Source organism: Lactuca serriola, chromosome 2, assembly GCF_051521515.1.
Source record: "Lactuca serriola cultivar US96UC23 chromosome 2, Lser_US96UC23_V15, whole genome shotgun sequence".
Taxonomy (NCBI): Eukaryota; Viridiplantae; Streptophyta; class Magnoliopsida; order Asterales; family Asteraceae; genus Lactuca; species Lactuca serriola.
Window position 1 is genome coordinate 193,487,543 of NC_136409.1, and position 8,204 is coordinate 193,495,746.

Here is an 8,204-nt window from a genome sequence, read left to right on the forward strand (position 1 = left end):
TAAATCCCTCATTGGTGAATATGTACACGTAAAGTTGGAAACTTTACGTGTGATTCATGCTCTAAGAACCCAGATCTGTGAATGACATAGGCTGGAATCGAGCAAAATCGCATAGTTAGTGATTGCATGGCAACGACTCAGCGAGTCGTTCATCTGACTCGGCGAGTCTGCTCGCGAGTCTTCGAGTTGTCCCCTTTTCGTTGTGTCGAGTTTGAGTAGTGAGTCACGGGGTGTGACTCAGTGAGTTGGAAGCCGAACTCACCCATGGAGGAACTCGGCGAGTCAATGCCCTGACTCGGCGAGTTCAAGGCAATCTTCTTAGATCAAGAACAGGCTCGACGAGTTGTTCATACAACTCGGCGAGTCTCAGCATGGTGTTCATCGGATGAAGATGAACTCGCCGAGTTGTTCATATAACTCGGCGAGTAGGATGAAGGACTTGAACAATCAGTTTGGAAGGAGAACTCGTCGAGTCAACGCCTAACTCGACGAGTAGAAATGGGACCCAGGTCAGTCGATTGAACAGGGACTCGGCAAGTTGGCAAGCCAACTCGGCGAGTCGGGTCAACTGAAAGTTGACTCTGACTTTGGCTTATGGCATGATTAGGGGTAAAATGGTCATTTTACCCAAAGGACAGTTAGCAGTGTTTGATTTAGTATGTTGTGGGAATTGCAGCTGGAGGATTTCCGGAGCAGCAACAGCAGTAGTAGGTGATCAATTCCCACACAGACCAGCAGCTATTTCGAGGTGAGTTTCCTTTCCAGTAGGAATGGGTCTAAGGCACCAAGGCCGACCCGTGTAGACGAGATACTAGTACTAGAGTGTGGGCCGAGCCCGTATCTCTGGGTTTAGTCAAGTATGATATATGTGTCAATATGATAGAGTTGCTTATACTTGTTGTCTGTGTGATACTTGTATGTTATGGGTTGGCGGTTGAGTGTGGGCAGGGCCCGTATCTCTCCGAGAGTGGAGTGTGGGCTAGGCCCGTATCTCCCATATAGTAGAGTGTGGGCGAGGCCCGTACCTCCCGGCTAGCGAAGTGTGGGCAGGGCCCGTATCTTCACAAGTGTGGGCGAGGCCCGTATCTCCCGGCTAGCGAAGTGTGGGCAGGGCCCGTATCTTCCTGAGTGCGGGCGAGGCCCGTAACTCCTAGCTGAATGTTGTTTGTTATATGCTTGCATGGTATGAGGTATTATGGGGGAACTCACTAAGCTTTGTGCTTACGGTTTTCAGTTTTGGTTTCAGGTACCTCCTCAGCCAGGGGAAAGGAGTCGGCGCGGTAGCAGCATGTCACACACAATCTCCTGTTTCCGCAGTTACGAGTTTATTCTGGGATTGACACTCTGATATTTTGATTGATCGAATGTTGTGGTTTTTAATTTGGTTTTTGATGTGAAGCGGTTCAACTAAACAATGTTTTAAATGTTAACGTTTTCTATGTAATGTTTTATAAACGAAATTTTTGGACGTGAAATTTTGGGTCGTTACATAATTTCTTAAAATTTATTTGTTTAACGTTTTAATTTCTATCATTATAATTATTTAAAAAATCAAACACTGTTTTTTGATTTTAAAGGTAACAATATAATCATATATATAGTTATTTTAAACTATTGTTATTATAAGTTATTTTAAGCTATTATTTGAAAACTTTTAACGATTATAAAAATATCTTTAGGAATATTTTAGTTAAATTGATTTTTTTTCATTATAGTTTTTATAACTAATTTCATCACTTGTTATCTCTAATCAAAAACCAGCAAATAAAATTGTTTTTCATTATATTTTTTATATCTCATACGAGTTTTTACTAAATCCGTAAAAATGTGATTTTTTTGGAATAATTCAAGTATGTTATTCTAATTGTTTTCTATTTTGACATTGTTAAATTGAGTTTGGCAGATACAAATAGAAATTAACCATCATTGCAGGCAATCAATAAGGTCACTATTATAAAAGAAGTTAAATAACACTAATTTTTATTGTTCATGATGTGAAATAGTGTTTAAAGAATAAAATCCATATTAAATCGAGGTTTAAAACTAAAAACTATAAAATAATCAAAAGTTTAATGTTATTTATTTATATTGAGACAAGTAGAAAAAATAACTTTGACTTTTATGTCCTTTCAACTACAGTAGAACCATAAGGATTGTAAACTTGACGTGGCTGAAAAACATTAAAATAAAAACGAGCAACAAAATTATATGCAGATTTAATTGCACACACAGACAGATACATAATTATATAAAACAAAATTATATGCAATACATCTGTCAGCTAGAAATAAAAAAATGTATGAATCTTCTACCCTTCTGTTTGCAACTTAGCATTTTGTATTACATACATTAGCTTTTAGAAACAACAACCTGTAACAAAAATACAATAACAATAAAGAACCAAATGCCGATCTAACAATGTAAATGGTTAACATTTTAATAAAAAAGAATGAATTGTTGACCTCTGAGATCGTATTGAAACATGAATGAAAACTGGTTTGAAATCGATTAAGGCTGTGAATGAAAAAGAACATCTAAAAGGTAAAGAACAATGTAGTCTTGCTAACTTGATGATGAATTTTTAACCTCTGAAATCGTATTGAAACAGGTAAACGTGTATATGTATACAAAAATTTAAATTAGTAAGAGTAAACAGGAACGTAATTGATTGCCTGATTTATTGGGATTAATATTCCATAGATAGATAGAGATAGAGTTAACAAATATTATCTTCCAGATTTTCTGTAGATATGTATGGTATAATTGAAATTTGAATTTGAAATTTCGTGATTTACTGATTCACAATATTTCGTTTCCTGATTTACAGCATGTTTTTCGATTGCAAGGGCAAAATGGGAACTTCAATTACAAATTTTGAGCGGAAACAATGAAGGGGAAAGCGTTATTGGAATGACATGTGGCGAGTTTAGTACTTATATATATATATATATATATATATATATATATATATATATATATATATATGCATTAATTATGAAAGCCTAATATGGTGACACATGTCAAAAGAGAATAAAATTATTCTTTTATTCTAATAGAGAGATAATATATATATATATATATATATATATATATATATATATATATATATAAATAGTAGGTGTAAGACCTATATATTATATGAGTTCATTTTAAAGAAAAAAATATATAAAATTCTAAACATTTGAGAAGTTTGAATTTACAAGAAAAAAACAAAAAATATTGAATTATTAAAATTAAATTGTTTGTTTTTCTTTTAAATTAAACAAATAAGTAAGATAAATAAATAAAGGAAACTAATGAAACTTTAATTTAGAAAATTAAAAATTACAAAGAACTCAATTAATGAAATTGATATGCATTTATTATTACATTTATTGCAATTATTATATTAAGTATTATGTGGGAAAAAAAAACACAAATTGACATGTGAAAAATTAATTGAAAATAAAATTACATGTGACCAAATCAATGAAAATATGACATGTGTTAAAAAGTTCTTTATTTAGTAATGAGGATATATATATATATATCTTTACTATCTTATAAAACAAATCCCACTATTTCTAAAAATAGATTGAATAAAGTAATAATATTTTTTTAAGACGTCCAAATCATTAAGCTAATTGTACAACTAATCACTAATAAAACAATATTAAATTTTAAACAAACTCCAATAAATCTTCTCTTCCAAGGTTTTGACCAGATCTTTTTTCATCCAAATAAATAGTCAACACCCAATAATTTAGTCATTTCATGAATTTTCTTTATTTTTAATATGACATGTTTCCTAAAACAAACTAATGATTGAATTGAAAATAATCATTCTCCATTGAAAAGAAATTAATTGTCAAAACAAACTATTTGTCGCCCGCCGCTTTGCGCGGGTAAACGGCTAGTATATATATATATATATATATATATATATATATATATATATATATATATATATATATATATATATATGTTACTATAGACGATTTGAAATCATCATGTTATGTTGTGATATGTTACAAAAATCATGAGAAAGTCAAAAATGATTTTAATTTATTAGGATAGATTTGAATAAAGAATTATTAAAAGAAAATATTACATGTTTTAGGATAAATTTAAGAAAAAAAAATTAGTATATATGTATTTTGAAAATATTAAAGTCACTCCAGGTTGATTATATCAGACTATCAATTACGATTTTCTTTTCAAGTTCTTGTTATTAAATGGATATGATGTATCTTGTATTTATCTTAAGAGGTGAAGTTAAAAAAATAAAATATTAAAATAAATAATGAAAGGAATTTATGAAAGTGCTTACGATTTTCTTTTCGAGTTCTTGTTATTAAATAGATATGATGTATCATGTATTTATCTTAAGAGGTGAACTTACAAAAATAAAATATTAAAATAAATAATGAAAGGAATTTATGAAAGTGCTTACTTTTGTATGGACAATAAATAGAAGAAATTATGTGTTCGATAGGGAGTTGGTTGTTGATAGTTGCGTCGTGTTTTGATTATACGATACATTGCATTTAATGCAATATCTACTGACATATCAAGCACATCTAAGCAAAATTATATACTATATTCGAAAAACTAAAAGGAAATTTTTATTAACCAAACACAATAATATTTACCGGATTTAATCTGGTCAAATAAGAACATGCTACATGCAAAAGACACGTACTCTCGGTCATATAATTATCAATTATGTTCTAACTTTACAATAAATAATAATAAAGTTAGTTATATAATTTGATCATATATATATATATATATATATATATATATATATATATATATATATATATAATGAGGGAATCATTCTCAGCCACTCATTTAAATAAAGCTAATCTGCATGTTTATTTCCGTCTTTTTATAGCATTCTACTTCATAATTCTAGCTTGCATTTAGTTGATTATTAGGGCAATTACATATACTTTTATACAAAATAAATAAAAATGTACTACATGTTTCTGTAATTTTACAACATATGCAATATATTTTTAAACTATAGTTAATTTATGTTTAGGTACAAATTTTTTCAATTAAGATATGATGCTAGTGGTAGACGAGGGTTTATAACGTTGCAGAAATGTGTTGAGCCCATTCGTTTGATGGCTATGAGGGAGTCACCCAACACCATGGACGACTATATGAGAATGTCCGAAAGAACCGCAAGGGAGAGTTTGTATACATTGTCAGGGGTGTTGTTGAAACATTTGGAGACGTGTATTTGCGGAAACCTTCGTTGCATGATTTGCAAGAATTGTATGCGGCGCATGAAGAACGCCATGGGTTTCCCGGAATGATCGGAAGCATTGATTGCACACACTGTAAATGGAAAAATTGTCCGGTAGCATGGAAATGGCAATACGCAAGTGGTCATCACGGATCACCTTCGTTGGTTTTAGAGATTGGTGTTTCTCAAGATTTATGGATTTTGCATGCATTTTTTGGGGGTTGCGGGTTCCAACAACGACGTCAACGTTCTTGATCAGTCGCCAATATTCGACGATCTTTTGAATGGAAAGGCCTCAGATGCTCCTTTCACGGTGAATGGAAATGAATACAAATATGCGTATTACCTTCCAGATCGAATATATCCTCAGTATTCCACATTCGTGAAGGCATTCCACCACCCAGTTGAAGAACGAGACAATTTTTTTTAAGAGAAGACAAAAAGGAGCACGTAAGGATGTGGAACGTGCTTTTGGAGTGCTGAAGGCGAAGTGCCATATAGTCAAACATGCAACACAACCATTGGATTTAGAAACTCTACGATATATCATGTATGCATGTATCATAATGCATAACATGGTAGTAGAAGATAAAGGGCAAAATATTGCACACTATATCCCAACGAAGCCCAGACACGTTCAGTTTCAACCAGGAACAACAGATTATTTGCATCGCATTGTTGACATTCAGGACGCAAATAAACACAGACAACTTCGAGAGAACTTGACGGATTATATCTTCTATGGTAACAATAACGATAACGAATAGCGTTGTATTTTTTTTTTTTTTAATTTGGATGTTATTTCTTTTTTTTGTTTTTGGATGTTATGTGTAATTTAATCTCTATATTAATTTTAATCTTTAAAAATTATTATATGTTATTTATAATTTTTAAACATTATGTTTTATATATTATGTTATATTTAAAAAATATTTGTCTAAATTAAAATATATATATATATATATATATATATATATATATATATATATATATATATATATATATAATGGAAAAAAACTTGGTGTTATAACAAGATACAACATGGTGATCATTTCTCCACTTGGTGTTATAACACCATTAGTGATGTGGCACTAAAATGGTGTTACATCTAGTTGCCCACACCTAATGATCTTAGGAAACTCTTGCCACGTTATATCTCGTTATATAAGCATTTATTTATTTTTTCCTGGTATTCCCAAAATATAATAATGTTAGGCGTGTCAAACCCAACAAATAATAGGGGTACAATAGACTCCAAATACACTGCTTTAATGCACTAAAAAGTAGTACAAGGCAAGCAGGGTCGAACCACAAAGACACGGGACAAAAGTCTATACCTTTTTGCACAAGGTACTTTGGTCACAAAGGGGGGTTTGTTTGCAAAAGTAAATAACTAAATAACAATCTACTTTAAAAGCATGCACAAAATGAAATAGATTTGTAAACAAATTGATTGAATGGTTCTAGTTCTAGTTCTCAATGTTGTTGTTCAACTTGATTATGACTTGATGTAATTCAAGATTGCTATTCTATGTTGGTACTGAAAGATATTAACACGCTCTAATAACTCTCGCTTGCCAAATTATCTAACCAAAACACGCTCTTTGATTAGACCTAGCTTTACTAATTCAACCTAAACACGCTCTTAGATTGTATTGAAAAACCGCATTAAGTTTTGTACAAGCTTCCCAACAATGTTCATTTCTTCTCATACGCTCGGAAGTGTGAAAACATGTGATATATGTTTTACAATAAGAAAACTTATTGCTTGTTACCAATTATTAACTCAATAGAACGATTAGGTGCCCTAAAAGTTAATTAACTGCACAAAAATTCAATTCATGAAAGTGGCCAATCAAACACAAATCAAATTCAAGGATTCTAGTTTAAACAAAAACATAATCACTAGAATAGAATCACAAATCAAACATCAAATCATATGCTTCAAGTCAAGCAATCAACATGTTTTGAACAAGAACTAGAAACTAGGGTTTCTTAGCCACACATGGCTAAGAACAAATCAAACAAGAATAAAGATGGAATTGGGATGTTTAATCCTTACAAAAATGAAATCCAAATGTTTGCAATGATTAAGTCTTCTCAAAAGCTCCAAGAATTCTCCCAAAATTGCCCTAGATCGCCAGAAACTACTCCCAAAACCGTTCCACCCTTCAAAATGACGTCTCCTGCTCTTTTATTAAAGTTCACGTGACATGCCATGAGGCCATGCGTTTTTAGCATGGCCATGCCTTTTGCCCATGTGTTTTTTTTGGCATGGCCATTTGTCTTGACCATGTGTTTTTTGGCATGGCCCATGCTTTTTGCTAAAATTCCAAAGAGTCTTCACTGTTAGCTCCATCTTCATGTTTTCTGCCATGGAATGACCGGTTCATCTTCTCTTCATGTTCCAAAGCTCTACGCTCCAAGCATCCAAGCATCCATGCATCCAAGCTCCACGTTCCATGCTCCATAATGCTTGCAAAATAAATCAAAAATAGTGAATTACCAGACATTCTTAATGAAATATGTAATTGCCCTAATAATCAACTAAATGCAAGAATTATGAAGTAGAATGCTATAAAAAGACGGAAATAAACATGCAAAATAGGTGCATAAAATGCACCTATCAAATAACTAATTATCAATCTTGAACCTTTCAACCTTCTTAACTTAGTTATTATTTTTTTTAAAGCAAAACAATAAATAAAGTATATATATATATATATATATATATATATATATATATATATATATATATATATATATAGAGAGAGAGAGAGAGAGAGAGAATTAAGTTCATGTGAGAACACATTTTAAAGTGAGAACATGAGGACACATATCAACCAATCAATATATATATATATATATATATATATATATATATAGAGAGAGAGAGAGAGAGTTAGGTTCAAATGTTTTCACTATCTATTGTGTGCATGTATGATTGATTCTGGACCAATCATTTTAG